This window comes from Panthera uncia, chromosome D1 (assembly GCF_023721935.1).
Source record: "Panthera uncia isolate 11264 chromosome D1, Puncia_PCG_1.0, whole genome shotgun sequence".
Classification (NCBI taxonomy): Eukaryota; Metazoa; Chordata; class Mammalia; order Carnivora; family Felidae; genus Panthera; species Panthera uncia.
The window spans coordinates 106471097-106498094 of record NC_064808.1 but is presented as its reverse complement, the minus strand read 5'-3'; the positions used below and the strand labels follow the sequence as shown (position 1 = coordinate 106498094).

Below are 26998 nucleotides of genomic sequence, written 5' to 3'. Positions count from 1 at the left end.
CATCTTGCTCTATTGTTCCTTTTGCCAGCATGTAATATTCTTTTGTGCCACTTTTTGTCTTCCTTATATCTTGTCAGATAACAATATTGCTTTCAAAATTGTTTCATATTTGCCTAATAATTAAATTTTTTTCATATTCAACGTTTAAAATTTTTCCAAGTACATAATGTTTTATTGACTTTCTTTTTATTTATTTATTTATTTATTTATTTATTTATTTTAATATATGAAATTTATTGTCAAATTGGTTTCCATACAACACCCATTGCTCATCCCAAAAGATGCCCTCTTCATTGCCCATCACCTACCCTCTCCTCCCTCCCACCCCCATCACCCCTCAGTTTGTTCTCAGTTTTTTAGAGTCTCTTATGCTTTGGCTCTCTCCCACTCTAACCTCTTTTTTTTTCCTTCCCCTCCCCCATGCGTTTCTGTTAAGATTTTCAGGATCCACATAAGAGTGAAAACATACGGTACCTGTCTTTCCCTGTATGACTTATTTCACTTAACATCACACTCTCCAGTTCCATCCGCGTTGCTACAAAGGGCCATATTCCATTCTTTCTCATTGCCACGTAGTACTCCATTGTGTATATAAACCACAATTTCTTTATCCATTCATTAGTTGATGGACATTTAGGCTGTTTCCACAATTTGGCTATTGTTGAGAGTGCTGCTATAAACATTGGGATACAAGTGCCCCTATGCATCAATACTCCTGTATCCCTTGGGTAAATTCCTAGCAGTGCTACTGCTGGGTCATAGGGTAGGTCTATTTTTAATTTTTGGAGGAAACTCCACAGTGTTTTGCAGAGCGGCTGCACCAGTTTGCCTTCCCACCAACAGGGCAAGAGGGTTCCCATTTCTCCACATCCTCTCCAGCATCTATAGTCTCCTGATTTGTTCATTTTGGCCACTCTGACTGGCGTGAGGTGATATCTGAGTGTGGTTTTGACTTGTATTTCCCTGATGAGGAGCGATGTTGAGCATCTTTAATGTGCCTATTGGCCATCTGGATGTCTTCTTTAGAGAAGTATCTATTTATGTTTTCTGCCCATTTCTTCACTGGATTATTTGTTTTTTGGGTGTGGAGTTTGGTGAGCTCTTTATAGATTTTGGATACTAGCCCTTTGTCCCATATGTCATTTGCAAATATCTTATCCCATTCCATTGGTTGCCTTTTAGTTTTGTTGATTGTTTCCTTTGCTGTGCAGAAGCTTTTTGTCTTCATGAGGTCCCAATAGTTCATTTTTGCTTTTAATTCCCTTGCCTTTGGGGATGTGTCAAGTAAGAAATTGCTACGGCTGGGGTCAGAGAGGTCTTTTCCTGCTTTCTCCTCTAGGGTTTTGACGGTTTCCTGTCTCACATTCAGGTCCTTTATGTATTTTGAGTTTATTTTTGTGAATGGTATAAGAAAGTGGTCTAGTTTCATCCTTCTGCATGTTGCTGTCCAGTTCTCCCAGCACCATTTGTTAAAGAGACTGTCTTTTTTCCATTGGATGTTCTTTCCTGCTTTGTCAAAGATGAGTTGGCCATACGTTTGTGGGTCTAGTTCTGGGGTTTCTATTCTATTCCATTGGTCTATGTGTCTGTTTTTGTGCCAATACCATGCTGTCTTGATGATGACAGCTTTGTAGTAGAGGCTAAAGTCTGGGATTGTGATGCCTCCTGCTTTGGTCTTCTTCAAAATTACTTTGGTTATTTGGGGCCTTTTGTGGTTCCATATGAATTTTAGGATTGCTTGTTCTAGCTTCGAGAAGAATGCTGGTGCAATTTTGATTGGGATTGCATTGAATGTGTAGACAGCTTTGGGTAGTATTGACATTTTAACAAGGTTTATTCTTCCAATCCATGAGCACGCAATGTTTTTCCATTTCTTTCTATCTTCTTCAATTTCCTTCATAAGCTTTGTATAGTTTTCAGCATACAGATCTTGTACATCTTTGGTTAGGTTTTTCCTAGGTATTTTATGCTTCTTTTTACAATTGTGAATGGGATCAGTTTCTTTATTTGCTTTCTGTTGCTTCATTATTAGTGTACAAGAATGCAACTGATTTCTGTACATTGATTTTGTATCCTGCAACTTTGCTGAATTCATGTATCAGTTCTAGCAGACTTTTGGTGGAGTCTATTGGATTTTCCATGTATAAGATCATGTCATCTGCAAAAAGTGAAAGCTTGACTTCATCTTTGCCAATTTTGATGCTTTGATTTCCTTTTGTTGTCTGATTGCTGATGCTAGCACTTCCAACACTATGTTAAACAACAGTGGTGAGAGTGGGGATCCCTGTTGTGTTCCTGATCTCAGGGAGAAAGCTCTCTGTGTTTCCCCATCGATGATTATATTAGCTGTGGGCTTTTCATAAATGGCTTTTATGATGTTTTAAGTATGTTCCTTCTATCCTGACTTTCTCGAGGGTTTTTATTAAGAAAGGATGCTGAACTTTGTCAAATGCTTTTTCTGCATCAATTGACAGGACCATATGGTTCTTATCTTTTTTTTTTTTTATTGATGTGATATATCATGTTGATTGATTTGTTACTGTTGAACCAGCCCTGCATCCCAGGAATGAATCCCACTTGATCATGGTGAATTATTCTTTTTATATGCTGTTGAATTCGATTTGCTAGTATCTTATTGGGAATTTTTGCTTCCATATTCATCAGGGATATTGTCATGTAGTTCTCTTTTTTTCTGGGTCTCTGTCTGGTTCAGGAACCAAATTAATGCTGGCTTCATGAAAGGAGTCTGGAAGTTTCCTTCCCTTTCTATTTTTTGGAAGCTTGAGAAGGATAGGTATTATCTCTGCTTTAGAACTCCCCAGGGAAGCCATCTGCTCCTGAACTCTATTTGTTGGGAGATTTTTGATAACTGATTCTATTTCTTCACTGGTTATGGGTCTATTCAAGTTTTCTCTTTCTTCCTGTTTGAGTTTTGGAAGTGTGTGGGTTCTTAGGAATTTGTTTATTTCTTCCAGGTTGTCCAGTTTGTTGGCATATAATTTTTCATAGTATTCCCTGTAATTGCTTGTGTTTCTGAGGGATTGATTGTAATATTTCCATTTTCATTCATGATTTTATCTATTTGGGTCATCTCCCTTTTGTTTTTGAGAAGCCTGGCTAGAAGTTTATCAATTTTGTTTATTTTTTCAAAAAACCAACTCTCGGTTTCATTGATATGCTCTACAGTTTTTTTAGCTTCTAAATTGTTTATTTCTGCTCTGATCTTTTTTATGTTTCTTCTGCTGGGTTTGGGGTGTCCTTGCTGCTCTGCTTCTATTTCCTTTAGGTGTGCTGTTACATTTTGTATTTGGGATTTTTCTTATTTCTTGAGATAGGCCTGGATTGCAATGTATTTTCCTCTCAGAACTGCCTTAGCTGCATCCCAAAGTGTTTGGATTGTTGTATTTTCATTTTCGTTTGTTTCTATACATTTTTAAATTTCTTCTCTAATTGCCTGTTTGACCCATTCATTCTTTAGTAGGGTGTTCTTTAACCCCCATGCTTTTGGAGGTTTTCCAGACTTTTTCCTGTGGTTGATTTCAAGCTTCATAGCATTGTGATCTGAAAGTATGCATGTATGATCTCAATTCTTGTATACTTATGAAGGGCTGTGTTGTGACCCAGTATGTGTTCTATCTTGGAGAATGTTCCATGTGCCCTCGAGAAGAAAGTATATTCTGTTGCTTTTGGATGCAGAGTTCTAAATATATCTGTCAAGTCCATCTGATCCAATGTATCATTCAGGGCCTTTGTATTCTTTATTGATCATGTGTCTAGATGATCAATCCATTGTTGTAAGTGGGGTATTAAAGTCCCCTGCAATTACCACATTCTTATCAATAAGGTTGGTTATGTTGTGATGATTTGGTTTATATATTTGTCGTCTCCTGTATTTGGTGCATAGACATTTATAATTGTTAGTTCTTCCTGATGGATAGACCCTGTAATTATTATATAATTCCTATCTTCATCTCTTGTTAAAGCCTTTAATTTAAAGTCTAGTTTGTCTGATATAAGTATGGCAACTCCAGCTTTCTTTTGACTTCCAGTAGCATGATAAATAGTTCTCCATCCCCTCACTGTCAATATGAAAGTGTCCTCAGGCCTAAAATTAGTCTCTTGTAGACAGCAAATAGATGGGTCTTGTTTTTTTATCAATTCAGATACCCTATGTCTTTTGGTTGGAGCATTTAGTCCATTTACATTCAGTGTTATTATGGAAAGATATGGGCTTTCTAGTCATTGTGATGTCTGTAGGTTTCATGCTTGTAGCTATGTCTCTGGTACTTTGTCTCACAGGATTCCCCTTAGGATCTCTTGTAGGGCTGGTTTAGTGGTGATGAATTCCTTCAGTTTTTGTTTGTTTGGGAAGACCTTTATCTCTCCTATTCTAAATGACAGATTTGCTGAGTAGAGGATTCTTGGCTGCATATTTTTACTGTTCATCACTTTGAAGATTTCCTGCCATTCCTTTCTGGCCTGCCAAGTTTCAAAAGAGAGATCAGTCATGAGTCTTATTGGTCTCCCTTTGTATGTTAGAGCATGTTTATCCCTAACGGCTTTCAGAATTTCCTCTTTATCCTTGTATTTTGCCAGTTTCACTATGATATGTTGTGCAGAAGATTGATTCAAGTTATGTGTGTAGGGAGTTCTTTGTGCCTCTTGGATTTCAATGCCTTTTTTCTTCCCCAGATCAGGGAAGTTCTCAGCTATGATTTGTTCAAGTACATCTTCAGCGCCTTTCCCTCTCTCTTCCTCCTCTGGAATACCAATTATGCGTCTATTATTTCTCTTTAGTGCATCAGTTAGTTCTCTAATTTTCCCCTCATACTCCTGGATTTTTTTATCTCTCTTTTTCTCAGCTTCTTCTTTTTCCATAATTTTATCTTCTAGTTCACCCATTCTCTCCTCTGCATCTTCAATCCAGCCTGTGGTCATCTACATTTTATTTTGCAGCTCATTAATAGCATTTTTTAGCTCCTCCTGGCTGCTCCTTAGTCCCTTGATCTCTATAGCAATAGATTCCCTGCTGTCCTTTATACTTTTTTTCAAGCCCAGCAATTAATTCTATGACTATTATTCTAAATTCACTTTCTGTTATATTGTTTAAATCGTTTTTGATCCGTTCGTTAGCTGTCGTTATTTTCTGAACATTTTTTTGAGGGGAATTCTTCCGATTCGTCATTTTGGATAGTCCCTGGAGTGGTGCGGAACTGCAGGGCCGTTCCCCTATGCTGTCTTGAATAACTTGCATTGGTGGGCGGGGCTGCAGTCAGACCTTATGTGTGTCCCCAGCCCACCACTGGGGCCACAGTCAGACTGGTTTCTACCTTCTCTTCCCCTCTACTAGGGGTGAGATTCACTGTGGGATGGTGTGGCCCATCTGGGCTACTTGCACACTGCCAGGCTTTTGGTGCTGGGGATCTGGTGTATTAGCTGGGGTGGATCGGCAAGGTGCACAGGGGCGGGGGGGGGGGGGGCAGGCTCAGCTCACTTTTCCTTTGGAAATCTGCTTTGGGAGATTTCCCCAAAGCAGATCTGCAGCACTGGGCGGGAGTCAGACCTGCGGGAGGGATGGATCCGCAGAAGCAGAGTTGGGTGTTTGCGTGGTGCAAGCAAGTTCCCTGACAGGAACTGGTTCCCTTTGGGATTTTGGCTCGGGGATGGGCGAGGGAGATGGCGCTGGTGAGCACCTTTGTTCCCTGCCACGCTGCTCTCTGTTGTCTGGGGCTCAACAACTCTCCCTCCCGTTGTCCTCCAGCCCTCCTGTTCTCCAAGCAGAGCTGTTAACTTATAACCTTCCAGATGTTAAGTCCTGCTTGCTGTCAGAACACACTCCATCCAGCCTCTCCATTTTTGCCAGCCAGACTCGGGGTTTCTGCTTGTCCAGTGGGCTGCCCCTCCACCCAGGCTCCCTCCTGCCAGTCTGTGTAGCACGCACTGCCTCTCCACCCTTCCTACCCTCTTCCGTGGACCTCTTGTCTATGCTTGGCTCTGGAGAAGCCGTTCTGCTAGTCTTCTGGCGATTTTCTGAGTTATTTAGGCAGGTGTGGGTGGAATCTAAGTGATCCGCAGGACTCGGTGAGCCTAGCTTCCTCCTACGCCGCCATCTTCCCAGAAGCTCTCCTGACTTTCTTTATTTTCCTAATCTGAGTCCTTCTGTCAATTGAAAAATCACACCCATTTATATTTATTGTTATTATTGATATAGTAGGCCTTATTCTTGCTACCTAATGTCATATCTTACATCTCCTGCAGTTTCTTATTTCTCTTCTCTATTTCCTATTAAACACATTAAATTTCTTCTACAGATATAAAAATATTTATTTTATCTTTGTTGTTGCCATTAATACCATACAGTACATTTTTAATATAGCAACAAAAGGAATCCTTTCAAAACTTAAGTAAAATCTTGCTAGTTCTCTGCTCCAAAACCTTCAACGTCTTTATTGTTCACTGGGGTAACTGTGGAGTACTACAGTAGTACTCTGTCAGGCGCTACATGATCTGGTCCCTCATTACTTTTCTGATCTTACCTCTTGACACTGTGGTTTGCTTGCATCGGTCAAATGCATTAGGCATTTTCTAGCATCAAGTTCTTCATACTTGCTGTTATCTCTGCTTGGGATGTTTCTTACTCATATGTCATATGACATGCTCGCTCACCTCTTCCAGGTGTTTGCTCAAATATCATCTTTTCAGTGAGGTTTCGTTAATCTGTTTAATTTTACAACTTTACCCATATACATACACTATCTTTTTTTCCCCTTTTTTTTTCATTGCATTTTTTGCCCTTGAATAGTATATCTATTTAATGCATCTCTTCTCCCACTAGGAAATAAATCTCTATGCAGGCAGGGACTTTTTTCTGCTTACAGTAGCCTCTCCAGAGGCTGGAACAGAGTGTTCCAGCCTCCAGTTCCTGGAACACTGAAAGTAATAAATCAATATATATTGAGCAAATGAATGAGTGGATTCAGAGTCTTCACGTCGTTTTGGTCTGCAGCTGGGAGACTGAAGGATGGAAGAACTGACAAGTAGTACAAAATCTGGGTCAAGAGCCAGGCATAGGAGTAAATGTAAATTTGGATGTCAGTCATACCCTGTGAACCTAGGGTGGTCTGTCATATCCATGATCTTATATGGGAGAATGAGTTCTTTTTTTCTCCTTGACACAGCATATTTTGAAAACTCAGTTTTTTGAAAATATTTGTATGGTCAATTATAATTATTGTAATAAGGTATTCTTTTTAAAAATTTCTGATGTTTATTTATTTTTGAGAGAGGAAGAGCATGAGCAGGCGAGGGGCAGAGAGAGAGAGGGAGACACAGAATCTGAAGCAGGCTGCAGGCTTTAAGCTGTCAGCACAGAATCCAACACCGGGCTTGAACCCACAAACTGTGAGATCAGGACCTGAGCCACATATGGACTCTTAACACACTGAGCCACCCAGGTGCCCCATAAGAAGGTATTCTTGATCACAAGAAAGGAACATGATCTATGTGGAGAAAAGAAGATCAGATTAATTTGCAGACCAGTTACAGGATAGTTAATTAGGACATGAGTTAATTAGATCCATCTTAAATGGAAGGGGAAATCTTGTTAAGCCAAGTTGTAAAAGCATCAGGTTAGGTTGTTGTATTTGTTTTAAGTATGGAATCACCGATTGGATTCCTCTGACCCTTTTAAAAAGTATTAAAGCTGTCATCTTGTAAAATGCCTTAAAATAAGTCAGATAGGCACATGTCGTGGAAAGAATACAAGCTTTATAATTAGATCTGAGTCTCAGTCTTCGCAACACCACTTACTGGTTATCATTGGACAATGAATTTGAATTCTCTGCATGCCAATTTTCTCATCTGTGTAATTGAGTAACTATTACAATGGGTGATGGAAAGGTCAAAAGTGAATGTATTCAAAAGCACTTAGTATGGTAGTTGATGTGGAATACCTAATGGCAACAGTTCATATTTAGTGAGGGCTATATCATGTGTTTACTTGTTTATTTCTCTTATTGATCCTAAGGATCTGTTATCACTCCATTACACAGGTAAGGAAACTGAGACACAGTTAAGTATTTTACTCAAGGCCATAGAGCCAGTAAGTGGTAGTATTGGGATTTGAACCCAGTGTGGACTGGACTGGAAGCCGATATCCTTAACTACTCTACAATACTTCCTCTTGCTAGGGATAAATGTTAGCTTTTTCTCCTTCTCTCTTTTACCTACAAACGATAAAATTCAGAAAGTAGATTAGGGACCATGTCTTGTCTTCTTTTATATTAATTTTAGTTTCTGACAGTGTTTGTCTATTAACTGACACATACCAGTAAACTAGGGAGAGAAGATAAGAAAGCAGGGCAAGAAGAATTCAGGTGTGAGGCTGATCTTTAGGTCTTCTTTGTCTTTCTTGTTGTGGACCCAGGGTCTGAGATCTAAATTTCCTTTCTAATAGTCACTGTCTTTAAACATGTATAGTTTGGCTTATATGAAGTCTTGGCACATTTTTAAATAGTGAAGGAATAACTTCCTTTTATTAATATGGAGCTGGATGAAGAGAGTTTAACTTTCTGGCTTCCAATAATACCATGTATTCATTTAGTAGAAATATGGATTTGCTATTTTTTAATTAGTCTTCACTGATTGGGTAGCTGTTAAAATGGTGGCTAATGTTGCATATTGTCCCTTGAGACTTTCATTTTGCATTGATTCTCAGACTTGTTGCAAATATGAGATCCATTGTTTTTATTTTACCATTTTCATTTCCAGAGCACATTTTCTAATTTCAGGAGCTTTCATTTTAAAGTGTTTTGAGTCAGTTTAATAAGAACCTAAACTAAACTGTACTTGTACTTGAGCTGTGGAGTTTCAACTAGATGGGGCAATGTGTCAATTTGAAATAAAATGGTAGGCTTTTCATAGAGCCTACAACATTTGGTGACCTTGGTCCTCTGAAGACATTAGATTTCCTCAACTGATACATTTGTGTTTGGCACTGGGGAAATGAACACATTTGGAAATGAATCTTTTCTGATATATTTTTTCCAGTTATTTCTACATAGCTTTGCAGGCTCAGATCTGATTTTATTGACATTATATAAGTTCCCCCAAAAGACAGAAGAAACGATGAAAATTTTATTTACTTGGTTATTACTCTGATGACCATGGTTTGGAAGACTTAAATTAGGATACAGATAAGTTCTAAAATATTGATTCTGGTAAATCATCACTAACTGTAATTAAGTGTTCTGGGCTTCCTGGTAGTTTGGTTTTATAATACAAGCCTTCCAGGTGAGAAGGCAAGAAGAAATGAGGGTCCAGAGCAACCGGGTGGCTCAGTTGGTTAAGCATCTGAGTTTGGCTAAGGTCATGATTTCAGGGTTCATGGGTTTGAGCCCTGCATCTGGCTCCATTGTGCGGGTACAGAGCCTGCTTGGTATTTTCGATGTCTCTTCTCTCTTTGCCCTCACGACTTTGTGCTCTCTCTCTCAAAATAAATAAATAAGCTTTAAAAAAAAGAAATGAGGGGCCTCTCACTTTTATTAAGTTCACTTAGCTCATATTACTGTGATCAAAATAGACAAGAGAGCAAAAAACAAAACAAAACAAAAAGAAAGACATTGGCTCTTCTGAGCTAAGGACTGCTACTAATTACCCTCTTAAGTCCCCCAAATAAAATGGCATTAATGTTGTTCATTATGTACATGGACGTTTGCATTGTGTTTAGGCAAACAAATTTTTTTGCCCATAGGACAAATTAACGAAATGGCTTCCTGATGAGCAGAAGAAAAAACAAGTGAGTGTAGGGATTTCAGAGGATCACAAGACACTAGTGAATATATTGAGACTCTGGAAAGCCATATTTCTCCCATTTGTTCAGGCATTTAGCAGAAGTGATAGGTGCAATGAAGATAGAAGCAGGTGTAAACAGGAGTATAATGGATAGCTATTTACAAATGTCTTCCATTTATAAATTAGCTTGACATGAGACATGCATGATATGACTTACTGAATTAAGTCATATTATCTTCCATGGGAATCAGATAAAATCAGCTCAAATAAAATTTTTAAAAAATGAGAAGCATATTAATATATCAATGTTTAAGCAAAATGCATAAACAGGAATAGGAGTCAAATTACTAGTGTTGTACATTGAATTAATGCAGTATGTAGCTATAGTGGTATAAAAGAGAGGAAGTGTAATACAGTGGAAAGGGTATTAGGTTTAAAGTCTGTTATTCTGGGTCCAATTCAAATTCTTTCTCTCCTTATCTTTCTAATCTTTGGAGACATTCCTGAATATATCTGAGTCTATGTTTCCTCATATTAAAAATGTGAACATAATAATATACTTAATAAAAATAATAAATATCATATAGTGTTATTTAGTTGTATATTAGATGAGTTAATATATGAGAGTCTTTGTAGTAATGATCTTTAATAAATAGCAGTTCTCTTTTTCCCCTTCCCACTGGTTAGAATGCATAGCATTAGGTATGGGGGGATTCATTTTGTAATGAAAATGGTGTGTTGATAAGGGTAGAACCTCAATCATGATCTTGCCTATGCTATTATTAGAAATCACATCTGAGAAAAAACAATAAATTATGATGAATCTTCTTAGTGCTATCATCGGTTTTAGCATAATTGCTCATTAAGCCTTTAAAATTATTAGACCTTGTTCATTAAAAAGCCTTTCCTGAAGTGCAATGAGGCTGCTTATTCATGTCAAATGATTTACAGTGATATTCTTTGTAATTACAGATGTTACAGCTTCATTTGCATAGTTGAGATCATTAGCTGCAATATACAGCCAGGGTTCACTGTGTCATGAAGTGGATCCAGCGTATCCCTGGGAATTAAATGTGCTTTTGGAACCAGTGTTAGAACTGGCAAAGAGAACAATGTTGGGTTAGCCTTATATTAAATCTTAGCTATATATAAGAAATATTAGTGTTTAAACAGAGCATAGGTCTCAGAATCAAGCATTTGTGATTTTGTGACTGGGGCACAATGGTATCTTCCTGCTCAGAAAGAGAGAAGAGGGTGCATAAGAGAACCAGTGTTTAGTTAAGGCAAATGCTATAGTAAGTACTATGTTAAATAATTTTCTCCTTTATAGTGTAAAAACCATAGCAGCTGATCGCTTAGCTATTTATCTGATCCTGTTATTCAGTGATGCTTTTAAGAGACTTTATATCCTCATTTATAATTTTTAATGAAAACTGCCATGGTAAATGGGGCAGTACATACACTGACTATTGAGAACCTCTCTGAATCACAGAGTGGGGAAATAAATCAAACTTGGGTCAAATAAAAATATAAACCATACTTTTTTGTATATAAGGAAAGTATAAAAAGAAAAAATCAGTTTCTAGTATAATAAATGTTAATAACATACTATTTACCATACTGCATGAGACGATATTTTCAGGATAATGTATATCGAAATAAATATCTGTTTCTTCTATTCAATATGTAACCATCTAGAATATATATATATATTTCTACTGTATAGAGATGAATCAATACCAGAAAAAGCGCCTCACTTTTTGGGAAAAACAAAGGATTTTATCAGGAAAAAGATGTGATCTGAACCTGAGAATATGAATAATTACACGGCATTTAAATCTAAATATATGTTATAAACAATGAGTTACTTTATTATATGCCTTCTGATATATACACTGAAGGATCACAGAATCATTTTGTAGTTTTCCTGACAAGAGTGTGTGATCTTAATGTAGTAATGAAGAAATGATTAGACAAACCATTTGAACATCAATTTTAAAACAACTGTTCTATTCTTTTGAAAAACAAGGAAATACTTCTCTAGATTAAAAAAATTATATGACAGTTTCTATTTCTGCCATGAAGGAGTAAAAGGACTGGATTTAATTTCCTGTCTTAAACAATTAGCAAACTTGACAAAATCTATGAACCAACTCTTTTCAGACATTAAACAACAGAACTCATTGGATCATGATCCCTGAAGGGAAGCAAATGAGTTGAGCCTGATGACCATGCTGGCTTTTTGCCCAGGGGCACATCCCCAAACAGACAGCAGAGAGAGATGTTCCAAGTGTTTCATAATGTTCTAGTGGGTTGATGAGATGGAGATCAGGGGTCAGGGACTTCGAAGCTGCTGGAAGTTACAGAGTAGAATTCTGGAAAGGAGGAATTTATACAGGAAAAGAGCTCCACAAATCTGAAGATGGATTTCTATAAATTTTGCTGAGTATGGGGAAATCAGTCCATCAAATGAAAGCTCCAAGAATTTGGAAAATTGAGTAACTGGGAAACTCTGAGCTGAATGGAACCCAGAACTCCTGCAGGAATGGAAATCATTTGATTTTTCCACCAGCCAGAAGAAAGAGCCCTTGTTGATGGTTTGCAGACATTCAGTAAAAACCCCATATGAGCTCTGCTTCAATAGTGGGAATAATCTACTCCTAAAGAATACGGTATAAGTACCTTCAAAAAGCTTAAGACAATCTTTGAGCCCTTCAGACTAAACTGAAAATAACTTGATTGCCTATCAGAAAAGCCCAAACTCTTTAAATAAAAACAACACAATCCATGAACTAATAACATAAAATTTACTGTCTAGCATCTAATGAAAATATCAGTGGACATACTAAAAAGCAGGGAAAAATTAATCAGGAGAAAAGTCAGTTAATAGGAACAGACTCAGAAATAATGCAGACAGTAGAATTCGAATGCATGTTAAAAGAGAAATTATAAACATTTTCAAGAATTTAAAAGAAAACATGAATAGAGGAAGGATAGTAAAGGTACACACACACAGAGACATCAAATAAAATGAAAAGTCAACAGTAGATTAGACTCTGCAGAAAAAAAAAATCTGCACTTCACAGAATAGACACTTCAGAACAAATCATCAATAAACCTAAAGACAGAGATATAAACTTCCCAAAATTAAGCCCATAGAAAGAGACCACAAGAGAATAATATCAGTGAGTTCTTAGATAAATAATCTAAATATATGTAATTTGACTCCACAAATGATACAAGAGAAAGAAACATGAAAAATATTTGGAGAAATAATAAAAAAAAAATCTTTGCAAATTTGATGAACACTGTAAACTCACAGGTGTAAGATATTCAATAAGCTTCAAGCAGGATAAACATGATGAAAACCACATCCTGACACATTTAAAAAATTATAACCAGAAAATCTTAAAAATAGCAAGAGAAAAGGACACATTACATACAAAGGGACAAAGAATTACAACAGACATTGTATAAGATACTATACAAACCAGAAGACAATAAACCCCATGAAAATTTCTTTCTTTCTTTCTTTCTTTTCTTTCTTTCTTTCTTTCTTTCTTTCTTTCTTTCTTTCTTTCTTCTATTTTATTTTCCAAGTAATACTGGTTAAACGCACCTACTTTGAAGCCCACAGTTTAGCACTCTTATTTGTATGGTTTTAAAAGTTATAGCACAAGATCTTTACATTAGGATCAGAGAAAAAGATTCATTCAAAACAAAACCTGACATATACATATTTTTCTTTGTACTTTATTTTAAATGTATTAATTTTTAAATGATGCTCCTCTTTTCTACATATGGTGGTAAAATACTAATGCAACTTTTTACCAAAAAAAGTTGAAGACAGATATAAAGGAATTTTCCCATTTGGAAATGGCCCTTCAGTTGCCATTAAATAAAATTTCTCAATCTAACTTACCAAGAAAAAGAATCAATAGTTGCCACTATAAGCAAAAACATAAAGTACTAGAGTATCACCTACATTGCTCCTTACAACACATACTTTGAAAGAATCAGAGACACGTTATAGAAGTTTAGTTGGTTTTGAAAAGGTACAAGGGTGTGCTTTTTTTTATGTTCTTGAAATGTCACCACCTCTGTTTCTGTTGCTGAGATGACATCTGTGACTATCAGTATAGACAAGAAGTTTGTTCGAACTAAAGAAGGACAGGGACGTCTGGGTGGCTCAGTCACTTAAGCATCTGACTTCCACACAGGTCACAATCTTGGGGTTCATGAGTTCATACCCCATGTCAGGCTCTGTGCTGACAGCTCAGGGCCTGGAGCCTGCTTCAGAGTCTGTCTCCCTCTCTCTGCTTTGTCCCCACTTGTTCGTTCTCTCTCTCTCTCTCTCTCTCTCTCTCTCTCTCTCTCTCTCTCAAAAATAAATAAAACATGGGGCGCCTGGGTGGCTCAGTCGGTTAAGCGGCCGACTTCGTCTCGGGTCATGATCTCGCAGTCCGTGAGTTCGAGCCCCGCGTCCAGCTCTGTGCGGACAGCTCAGAGCCTGGAGCCTGTTTCGGATTCTGTGTCTCCCTCTCTCTGACCCTCCCCGTTCATGCTCTGTCTCTCTCTGTCTCAAAAATAAATAAACGTTAAAAAAAATTAAAAAAAAAACATTTAAAAAAAGTAAAGAGGGCCAGAAACCAACATCTAACTGCACAGTAACAATGTATTTTTCTTCATGCAGCCTTGTGTTTACTATATATTCAATGTTCTAACATGATTTAGAATACATAAACTTGTCTTCTAATGATTTCAGGTTTGGTTTTATAACATGGAAAACATCTGAGAAAGAACATGACCTGGGAAAGAGAGAAGGGAGAAACCATTATCACGATGAAAATACATTCATACCCAGCTGTACCATAAGAATATAATCCATTGAAGTTTCCAGAAATAATACTTCTCAAAGCTTCCCATGCACTTATGGGAAGGATCCCTCCTGTGTGGCATTAAATGGGGGAGGGATCAGTTTGTTTCAATAGAAACAGTTCACAACAGAAAAGATTTTAACATTGGTCCATTTGTCTGTTAGCTTAAGGACAGTCACATTGCCCATCATCAATTCAAAAACCCAACACATAAATTAAAAAAAATATTCATTTGTTATTTCATTCTAAAACAGGCACAGGTACTCTGTTTTCATTCTCTGCCCTTTCAACTTGGGAATCGACTGTTGGTTTGGTCTCTAAACCATCAGCATCTTTGAAGGCTTCTCTGGCAGCCTCAACAGCATCTGCTTGGATGGGCTCTCTCTCCTCCTGGTTTATGATTTCGGGGGTCACTTGTTCCAAATTAGCTTCTAGAAGTTCAGTTTGTACTTCCTCTGGCATCTGATTTACCCATTCATTCAGCTGCTCCACAGATACTTCAGTACGTTCTTCAGTCTGAATTTGACCCGGTTCTAGATAACCCACCTGGACCTGCCCTGGAAGTTCACTCATCTGTGAATCATGCACTTGGCTGTTCTGGAGCAGATCGGGATGGACCTGTTCCACAGTGACTTGTGCTGAATCCACATTGAAAGCAATGGTAACATATTCCCCTTCCCAACTTGTTCTATAATAGTCATTAATCATGGGGTTCAGTTTGCATGCGTGTTTCTACTGAAATAACTTTGGTTACTAGACACTCTGAAATACTGTGAGTATTACCCAGATGCCTCCTTAATTCATTTCCTTGCATAAACCACAAGTCACATAGACTGCAATGGTGGGGTTTATCTCCAGTGTGTATTACAAAATGATCTTTGAACTGGTCCCTGTTGTTAAACACATTGTTACGGACCTGACATTGTTAAAGCATTTTCTTCCCTTTTTGTGTCCCCACTCCAGTTTGGCACACAGTCAGGTGACATTTGAGGATGCCATTTCTGGCAGATCGTTCATGACAATTTGGACATTCAGAAGGTGTTTCACCTGCATGTTTTCAGAGACGTTCTTTAAAATGTCCAAAGTGGTCACATTGTTTCTCATAGTATTGACACATGTGAAATTTTCCCCCAGTCCTTTGCTGCATACTGACTCCACCTTCTCTGAGGTGTTAACAGTTGAGTTGCTGTCTCCACATGCTCTCCCAGCGATACCTTTTATTGCATATTTCACACTTGAGGCTCTCAGTGGAGTGTGGTTTCAGTGTTCATTAAAATGGTAAAATGATTGTTGGGTCTGGGTAGCTCAGTCGGTTAAGCATCCGACTTCAGTTCAGGTTATGATCTCATAGTTTGTGCATTTGAGCCCCGCATCTGGCTCTGTGCTGACAGCTCAGAGCCTGGAGCCTGCTTCGTATTCTGTGTCTCCCTCTCTCTCTGTTTCTCCCCCTGCTCATGCCTTGTCTCTCTCTCTTTCCTTCAAAAATAAATGAAAACATTAAAAAAATTTAAAAATGGTAAAGTGGTTTAAATGAACAATTACATTTCTCCCAAGGGATCGAGTCTTTCACATGTGACAGCTGAAATTCCACAATTTACATACCTTCTACTGGTTTGCTTGTTGGGTCAGATGTACAACCCTCTTCTTTAATCTGCTCTTTTCTATCACCCAGATGGTACTTTCATCATAATATCTGCCAACAGAGCTAGGGTGGAATCATCAGAAGAAGCTGTGCTCTGATGTACTTTATAGACTGCTTGGCACAAGCCACTTCCTCCAACATTTCAATGCCTTCATGTTCCACCTCGATTGTGCCTTCAGCAACCTCCAATTTCAATAGGTTCTGACTCTGCAGATGGCAATGACTCAGTGATAACATTTGAAGTTTCTGCAATCTCTCTCTCTCTCTCTCTCTCTCTTGCCTCACTTTTTCCTGTGGTATTTTCCTTTAGGGGAGCTTAGTTTTCTTTGTTCCTGACTTCAAAGGCTTTGATAGCTTCTAGTGTTTGTAGAAACTCTGCTGCTTTCTATACATCATTGGTCTCCTCTTCTCTTTGTATCATCAATTTTTCTGTATATGTGAACACAATTAAATGATGGAGGCCATTTTACTAACAACTTTAACCTCCACTAAAGGTTCCTGAGTAAACTCCTGAAAGAATTTGTAGAAGAACTTACTGTAAGTAGCCAAAATGGCCTTGTGGGCCTTAAAATCATGTCTGTCGGCAGTCAGGGTGATGTTAGTAAACTGATCTTTGTCTCATTGTTCATTCAATTGGCCCAGGATCATTTTTTGATGTTCTGGAAACTCCTGAAGGTGTTGCGTCATCTCTTGGGCCTCCATGGCCATCAGGTTGCTCTAGATCTTAATCTGCCCTCTCACCTCTAGGGCCCTCAGAGCTTTTTCCCTGCTCTCCCCTCTCTGGGTGAATCTAAATCTTACTGTTCCCTACCCCTAAACAGCTCCTTGCCCTCCATCACCTCCCAAGTGCCTGGGCCCTGCCTCTGCTGATCTGGCTGGGGCTGAAAATGTCTTTTAAAAATAACAGCCAAGTATTTTTTTCAGAGGTGAGATAATTAAATGCCAGCAGAATTACACTAAAAGTTGTTAAAGAAAGTTTTTTAAATGCAAAAATACATATATAACAAATGAACTTGGAATTATGGAATGAAAAGAATCAGAAATAGTAATCTATTGGTAAATATGTTTTCACCTATTTGTTATATTTACATGTATAATTCACTGAATTGTTAGCTTCACAAAATATGTAGAAATAAACTTTATTATAGCAATCATACAGAAAATGAGATCCAACATTAAATGTAAAAATATTTACAAACACAAATATATATATTCCAATTAGAGCCAAAATTCCAAAGGGAACCAGTTCCCATCATGGAACTTGCTTGCACCATGCAAATGCCCAATGCTGTGCTTCTGTGGATCCATCCCTCGAATGGGCCTGCCTCCATCCCAGTGCTGCAGGCCCCTCCTGAAGGGGACCACCAAGGGCAAAGATAGCTAAGCCTACCCCTCCTGCCCCTGTGCACCTTGTGGATCCACCCTGGATAATATGCCCTTGGCCAGATCCCATCAAAGCAGCACTACAAGCCTGTCAGTGTGCAAGCAGCCCAGACAGGGCCACATGACTCTACAGTGATGCTGCCCCTGGGAGAGGGGAAGATAAGGTACACACCAGTCTGACTGTGGCTCCACTGATGGGCTGGGGGCACACATTGGGTCTGACTGTGGCCCTGCCCACCAACACAAGTTTCTCCAGACAGAACAGGGGAAGTGCCCTGCAGTTTGGAGCTACCACAGGCACCACCCAAAATGATGAAATGGAAGAATTCTCCTCAAAAGAAACTCCAGGAAGTGGCAACAGCTAACAAATTGATCAAAAATGACTTAAGCAATATAACGGAACAAGAATTTAGAATTATAGTCATAAAATTAATCGCTGGACTTGAAAAACGCACACAGGACAGCAGAGAATCTATTGCTACAGAGATCAAGGGACTAAAAAATAGTCATGAGGAGCTAAAAAATGCTATAAATGAGGTGCAAAATAAACTGGAGGTGGCCATAGCACGGATTGAAGAGGCAGAGGAGACAATAGATGAGGTAGAAGATAAAGTTATGGAAAAAGAGGAAGAAGAGAAAAAGAGATAAAAAAAAATCCAGGTGTATGAGGGGAGAATTAGAGAACTCAGTGATGCAAACTGAACAATATCCATATTATAGGAATTCCAGAAGAAGAAGAAGAGAGAGAAAGGGGCTGAAGGTGTACTTTAACAAATCATAGCTGAGAACTTCCTTGATCTGGGGAAGGAAACAGGCATTGAAATCCAAGAGGCACAGAGAACTCCCTTCAGATGTAACTTGAATCGATCTTCTGCATGACATATCATAGTTAAACTGGCAAAATAGAAGGATAAAGAGAAAACTATGAAAGCAGCTAGGGATAAACATACTCTAACATATAAAGGGAGACCGATAAGACTAGTGACAGATCTATCTACTGAAACTTGGCAGGCCATAAAGGAATGGCAGGAAATCTTCAATGGGATGAACAGAAAAAATATGCAACTGAGAATTCTTTATCCAGCAAGTCTGTCATTCAGAATAGAAGGAGAGATAAAGGTCTTACCACACAAAAAAAGCTGAAGGAATTCATCACCACTAAACCAGACCTATAAGAGATCCTAACGGGGAATTTGTGAGTGAAATGTTGCAAGGACCACAAAGTACTAGAGATATCAGTACAAGCATGTAACCTACAGACATCACAATGACTCTAACCCCATATCTTTCTATAACACTGAATGTAATTGCACTAAATGCTCCAACCAAAAGACATAGGGTATCTGAATGGATAAAAAAACAAGACCCATCTATTTGCTGTCTACAAGAGACTCATTTTAGACCTGAGGACACCTTCAGATTGAAAGTGAGGGGATGGAGAACTATGTATCATGCTACTGGAAGTAAAAAGAAAGCTGGAGTAGCCATACTTGTATCAGACAAACTAGACTTTAAATTAAAGGTTTTAACAAGACATGAAGAAGGGCATTATATAATAATTACAGGGTCTATCCATCAGGAAGAGCTAACAATTACAAATGTCTATGTGCCGAATACAGGAGCCCCCAAATATATAAAACAATCACAAACATAAGCAACCTTATTGATAAGAATGTGGTAATTGCAGGGGACTTCAATACCCCACTAACAACAATGGAAAGATCACCTAGACACAGGATCAATAAAGAAACAAGGGCCCTGAATGATACATTGGATCAGATGGACTTGACAGATATATTTAGAACTCTGCATCCCAAAGCAACAGAATATACTTTCTTCTCAAGTGCACATGGAAGATTCTCCAGGATAGATCACATACTGGGTCACAAAACAACCTTTCATAAGTATAAAAGAATTGAGATCATACCATGCGTACTTTCAGACCACAATGCTATGAAACTTTAAATCAACCACAGGAAAACGTCTGGAAAACCTCCAAAAGCATGGAGGTTAAAGAACACCCTACTAAAGAATGAATGGGTAAATCAGACAATTAGAGAAGAAATTAAGAAACATATGGAAACAAATGAAAATGAAAATACAACAATCCAAATGCTTTGGGATGCAGTGAAGGCAGTCCTGAGAGGAAAATACATTGCAGTCCAGGCCTATCTCAAGAAACAAGAAAAATCCCAAATAAAAAATCTAACAGCACACCTAAAGGAAATAGAAGCAGAACAGCAAAGACACCCATACCCAGCATAAGAAGATAAATAATAAAGATCAGAAATAAACAATATAGAATCTAAAAAACCTGTAGAGCAGATCAATGAAACCAAGAGTTGGTTTTTTGAAAAAATAAACAAAATTGATAAACCAGGCTTCTCATAAAGAAAAGGGAGATGACCCAAATAGATCACATCATGAATGAAAATGGAATCATTACAACCAGTCTCTGAGCAATACAAGCAGTTATCAGGGAATACTGTGAAAAATTATATGCCAACAAACTGGACAACCTGGAAGAAATGGGCAAATTCCTAAGCACCCACACAATTCTAAACTCAAACAGGAAGAAAGAGAAAATTAGAACAGACCCCAAACCAGCAAAGAAATGGAATCCGTTATCAAAAATCTCCCAACAAATAAGAGTCCAGGACCAGATGGCTTCCCTGGGGAATTCTACCAGACATTTAAAGCAGAGATAATACCTATCCTTCTCAAGCTATTCCAAAAAATAGAAAGGGAAGGAAAACTTCCAGACTCATTCTATGAAGCCAGCATTACTTTGGTTCCTAAACCAGACTGAGACCCAGTAAAAAAAGAGAACTACAGGCCAATATCCCTGATGATTATGGATGCAAAAATTCTCAAGAAGATACTAGCAAATCGAATTCAACAGCTTATAAAAAGAATTCTTCACCATGATCAAATGGGATTCATTCCTGGCCTGCAGGGCTGGTTCAATATTTGCAAATCAATCAATGTGATACATCACATTAATAAAAGAAAAGATAAGGGCCATTGATCCTGTCAATCGAAGCAGAAAAAGCATTTGACAAAACTCAGCATCCTTTCTAAATAAAAACCCTCGAGAAAGTCGGGATAGAAGGAACATACTTAAACATCATAAAAGCCATTTATGAAAAGCCCACCGCTAATATCATCCTCAATGGGGAAAAACTGAGAGCTTTCTCCCTGAGATCAGGAACACGACAGGGATGTCCACCCTCACCGCTGTTATTTAACATAGTGTTGGAAGTGCTACCATTAGCAATCAGACAACAAAAGGAAATCAAAGGCATCAAAGTTGGCAAAGATGAAGTCAAGCTTTCACTTTTTGCAGACACATGATATTATACATGGAAAACCCGATAGATTCCACCAAAAGTCTGCTAGAAGTGATACATGAATTCAGCAATGTTGCAGGATACAAAATCAATGTACAGAAATCAGTTGCATTCTTATACACTAATAACGAACCAACAGACAAATAAAGAAACTGATCCCATTCACAATTGCACCAAGAAGCATAAAATACCTAGGAATAAATCTAATCAAAGATGTGCAAGATCTGTATGCTGAAAAACATAGAAAGCTTATGAAGGAAATTGAAGAAGATGGAAAGAAATGGAAAAACATTCCATGCTCAGGGATTGGAAGAATAAACCTTGTTAAAATGTCAATACTACCCAAAGCTGTCTACACACTCAATGCAATCCCAATCAAAATTGCACCAGCATTCTTCTCAAAGCTAGAAAAAGCAATCCTAAAAATTGTATGGAATCACAAAAGGCCTGAATAGCCAAAGTAATTTTGAAGAAGACCAAAGCAGGAGGCATCACAATCCCAGACGTCAGCCTCTACTACAAAGCTGTAATCATCAAGACAACATGGTATTGGCACAAAAACAGACACATAGACCAATGGAATGGAATAGAGACTCCGGAATTGGACCCATAATAGTATGGCCAACTAATCTTTGACAAAGCAGGAAAGAATATCCAATGGAAAAAAGACAGTCTCTTTAACAAATGGTGCTGGGAGAACTGGACAGCAACATGCAGAAGGATGAAACTAGACCACTTTCTCACACCATTCACAAAAATAAACTCAAAATACATAAAGGACCTGAATGTGAGACAGAAAACCATGAAAACCCTAGAGGATAAAGCAGGAAAAAACATCTGTGACCTCAGCCATAGCAATTTCTTACTTGACACATCTCCAAAGGCAAGGGAACTAAAAGCAAAAATGAACCATTGGGACCTCCTGAAGATTAAAAGCTTCTGCACAGCAAAGGAAACAATCAACAAAACTAAAAGGCAACCAATGGAATGGGATAAGATATTTGCAAATGACACATTGGACAAAGGGCTAGTATCCAAAATCTATAAAGCGCTCACCAAACTCCACACCCAAAAAATAAATAATCCAGTGAAGAAATAAGACATGAATAGACACTTCTCTAAAGAAGACATCCAGATGGCCAACAGGCACATGAAAAGATGCTCAGAGTTGCTCCTCATCAGGGAAATACAAATCAAAACCACACTCAGATACCACCTCACGCCAGTCAGAGGGGCTAAAATGAACAAATCAGGAGACTATAGATGCTGGAGAGGATGTGGAGAAATGGGAACTCTCTTGCCCTGTTGGTGGGAAGGCAAACTGGTGCAGGTGCTGTATAATACAGTGTCGAGTTTCCTCAAAAATTTAGAAATAGATCTCCCCTACGACCCAGCAATAGAACTGCTAGGAATTTACCCAAGGGATACAGGAGTACTGATGCATTGGGGCACTTGTACCCCAATGTTTATAGCAGCACTCTCAACCATAGCCAAACTATGGAAAGAGCCTAAATGTCCATCAACTGCTGAATGGGTAAAGAAATTGTGGTTTGTATACACAATGGAATACTACGTGGCAATGAGAAAGAATGAAATATGGCCTTTTGTAGCAATGTGGATGGAACTGGAGAGTGTGATGCTAAGTAAAATAAGTCATACAGAGAAAGACAGATACCATATGTTTTCACTCTTATGTGGATCCTGAGAAATTTAATGGAAGACCAAGGAGGAGGGGAAGGAGGGGGGAAAAAGTTACAGAGAGGGAAGGAGGCAAACCATAAGAGATTCTTAAAAACTGAGAATAAACTGAGGGTTGATGGGGGTGGGAGTGGGATAGAGGGGAAAGTGGGGGATGGGCATTGAGGAGAGCACCTGTTCAGATGAGCACTGGGTTTTGTGTGGAAACAAATTCTACAATAAATTTCATATTAAAAAAAATAAAAGGTAGAGATTGTTAGTTTGCAGAAACAAATAAAACCCAGCTTAAATAATATACAGATAAATAGGTGGCACCTGGGTGGCTCAGTGTGTCAAGTGTTCGATTATTGATTTCCGCTCATGTCATGATCTCACATTGGTGAGATGAAGCCTCAGGTCAGGCTCTGCTCTGAGAATGGAGCCTGCTTAGGATTCTTCACCCCCCCCCCCCCCCCCCCCCCCCCCAAAAAAAAAGACAGAGATTGAGGCACCTGAGTGGCTCAGTTGGTTAAGTCTCTGACTTGTTCTCAGGTCATGATCTCACAGTTCATGGGTTCAGTCCCTATGTCAGGTTCTGTGCTGACAGTTCTGAACCTGGAGTTTGCTTCAGAGTCTGAGTCTCACTCTCTCTCGGCCCCTCCCCTGCTCACTCTCTGTCTGTCTGTCTCTCTCTCTCAAAAATAAAAAAAAAAGAAACATTTTTAAAAAGATACAGATAAAAAAAGTTTGTAAAAGATACATTATGCAAATACTGATTATAAAACAGGCACAGTGGATATATTAATTTCAGACCATGTAAACTTTAGAATAAGGCACATTACAAGAGATCGAGATGTTTTATAACGACAACAGTTTCAATTTATAAAAAGTATAACCACATGTAACAGTATGAACTGAATTACAGGTTTAACAACATATGAAGAAAAACTATCAGAGAAAGTGGAAAGCAATATGGATAAGTTTATGATTATATTTGAAGGCGGCAGTGATCCTTTTTAATAAATGATAGAACAAGTAGAAAGACAGCCAGTAGGAATATGGAAGACCTGAACAGGACAATCAGTATACTCAGCCTAAGTGACAGTTACATAGAATGCTATAGCAACAACTGCACTGCATAGTCCTTTCAGATCCACACAGAACATTGATCAAGATGGACCATCTCTTGGTGTATCAAACAAGTCTCATTAAATTTAAAAAGACTGAGATCACAAAGATTATATTCCCTGACCACAATAAAACAATAAAACACACCATTTGGTTTGTAACACCAAATATTTATAAATCAAAGAATATGCAGCCAAGTAACCCATAGGTCACAAAAGAAATTAAAAGAAAAATTAGAAATACTTCATATTGAATGAAAATGAAAACACTACATATCAGAATTCCTAGGATGCAGCTAAATTGTGCTGTATGGAAATTCATGTCTTTAAATGTATTTATTAGGAAATAGTTCCAATATCCATTCTCTATATTTTCCTCATAGGGACTTTGGGAAATAATACAGTTAGTATAATCCACCATATTAACCATCTAAAGAAAAACCACATGCTCATATCAAGTGCTGAAGGAATGTAACTTGAAAAAATTCAACATCACTTAATAATTTTCAGCATGCTAGGAATAGAAGGGAACTTCCTCAGTCTGATAAAGAGCATCTAAGAAAAGACCACAACTAACATCATGCCTAATGGCAATAACCTCATGCTTTCCCACAGGTGAATGTCTACCCTTACCATGCTTCTTCAACATCCTACTAGAAGTCCTACCCAGCAAAATAAGGAAAAACAAAGAAACAGACAGACATACAAAACCCCAATCCAGATTGGAAAATAAATAAATAAAACTGCTCCTATTCACAGACAAGATGATTATTTATGTAGAATATCCCAAACAATCTACAAAAATATTCCTAGAACTAACAAGTGAGTTCAGTAATATTGTAGGATACAAGGTGAATACATTAAAAAGTTGTACATTTGTTTAAAAAAAAAGCAATGAAAACCTTGAACCCAAAATTTGCCAAGGATGCCATTCACAATAGTTATAAAAAAAAGATAAGGAGGGGACCTTTTTGCTAAAACCTACAGAACAGAGATGAAAGAAATAAAAGATCTAAAGAACTGCAGAGACATACCATGTAAATGGATTGGAAGTTTCAACATATATGTCACATTTTTCCAAATTGATCTGTCATTATCAATATCATCTCATAGATACAGACCTATGATCTATCCAGATGATTCCAACATTTTATGAAAAAGAGATGGAATCTGAATAGCCAGATCTATTTTAAAAAGGATAACGTTGGAGAAATCACAGTACTCAGTATTTTTTTTCCTTTTTATTTATTAAAAATAATTTTTTAGAGTTTATTTTTGAGAGAGTATGTTGGGGGAGGGACAGAGAGACTAGAGCTGGTGGGGGGGATAGAGAATCCAAAGTGGTCTCCGCCCTTACAGCATTGAGCCTGATGTGGGGCTTGAACTCACAAACTGTGAAATCATGACCTGAGACAGAGTCAGATGCTCAACTGACTGAGCCACCCAAGAGCCCCCATAGTACTCAATATTAAGTCTTTCTAAAAAAAAATTTAATGTTTATTTTTGAGAGAGAGAGAGAGTGAGCGCGAGCAGGGGATGGGCAGAGAGAGACATACACACAGTATCTGAAGCAGTATCCAGGCTCTGAGTTGTGAGTACAAAGCCCCACCAGGGCTAGAATTCATGAACCGTGAGATCGTGACCTAAGGCAAAGTCAGTCAGTCAACTGACTGAGCCATCCAGGTGTCCCCCATAGTACTCATTATTAAGTCTTAATATAAAGCTATAGCAATCAATACAGAGTGATATTGATAGTGGGCAGACACAAAGGTCAGTGGATACAGAAGATTTCAGAAATAGACCCACAAAAATATGACTCATTTTTTTTGACAATGGTACAAAGGCAATTCAATGGAGAAAAAATAGTGGTTTTTAACAAATGGTTTTGGAACAACTGGATATTCATAACAACAACAAAAAAGAAAACAAAAGGAGAGAGACCTTTGACCTATACCTCAGATATACAAAAATTAAGTTAAAATGGACCATAGATCTAAACATAAAATGTAAACTATAATGGTTTTATTTTTATTTTAATTCCAAAAGAAATTATAGGAGAAAATCTTTGTGATCTGAGGTTGGGCAAAGATTTTTTAGATATGGGACCAAAAGCACAATCCATAAAAGAAAAAAAAAAGTGCTGAATTAAATTTCATTAAATTAAAATATTTTGCTCTGGGAAATACATTGGTAAGAAGATGAAAAATCAAGCTACAAACTGGGAGAAAATATTTGTGAATCACATGTCTGGTAAGGGACTTGGATCTAGAATATATAGAGTCTCAAACCCCCAAAATAAGAAAGTAACATACAAGTGAAGAAAACAGGCTAAAGACTTGAAAAGACCCTTTGCCCCACAGAGGATATATGGATGACAATAAGCTTTAAAAAAATATGGCTTAACTTCACTAGGCGGGAAAATGCAAACACCAAATTTGGTCGCTAGAAGTGGGATTCAGCTAAACAAATAATTGACTCTGGGATCCGGAAATGGGTAGCACGGAAACCCATTGGAAGCCCAAAAGATGTTTCCACTGTGTTCTTCAGTGGAAAATTATTTGATAAAAATGTTGTGATAACATACAAGCAGATAATGTGCCTGATGTGCATGTGGTTTTAAGTGAACAGGTTAGGAACAGAATGTCACTTATGCACCTTGGTTCTTTTTAGCTTCCTTTGGCCAAGGTTCTACTGGGAAGAAAGGATCTTAGAAAAGAACCAGGAAGTTTGCAAGAAGGAATGGAAGAGAACAGAAGGAATCGAGAAATTCTAGGACTTGAATGGTTGAAAGGTGAAGTTGTGTTTTTTCTCCAACTAGTTAAAAAAGAGGAGAAACAGAAATGCTTTAAGCAATAAGGGCTCATTGGGGTTCAGCCTTGGGACAAAGACCAGATCAAGAGTGTGCCATGTTATATATTGTTAAAACCTCTACATGGACAAAGTGTACTGCAGGGGGGAAGTTTATTCTTTTAGTTTTATAAAATCAGCTGGTGGACAAAGATTAAGGGACTGGTCTAGTAGAATCCTGATAAACTAAAACTACCAGTTGTGAATGTAGAAAGATGTATATCACAAAAATAATGGTGGTGTGATTACTGACACATGAAGCTGGTTATAACATAGTAATAAAAAGTTTTTAAATGACTGTTG

The 26998-nt window shown here is 37.9% G+C and overlaps 1 long non-coding RNA gene and 1 pseudogene across 1 annotated transcript in view; one reads left to right on the top strand and one right to left on the bottom strand.

The window, feature by feature from the left end:
- The window catches only part of LOC125915558 (uncharacterized), a 98158-nt gene extending 71360 nt beyond the window's left edge, over positions 1-26798 (top strand). Inside the window, exon 5 of the long non-coding RNA XR_007455693.1 lies at positions 26519-26798. This is a non-coding gene — a long non-coding RNA (uncharacterized LOC125915558). The remainder of the gene's footprint in view (positions 1-26518) is intronic.
- Positions 14910-17013, bottom strand: LOC125915502 (zinc finger protein 131-like; annotated as a pseudogene).
- Positions 26799-26998: the final 200 nt, after the last annotated feature.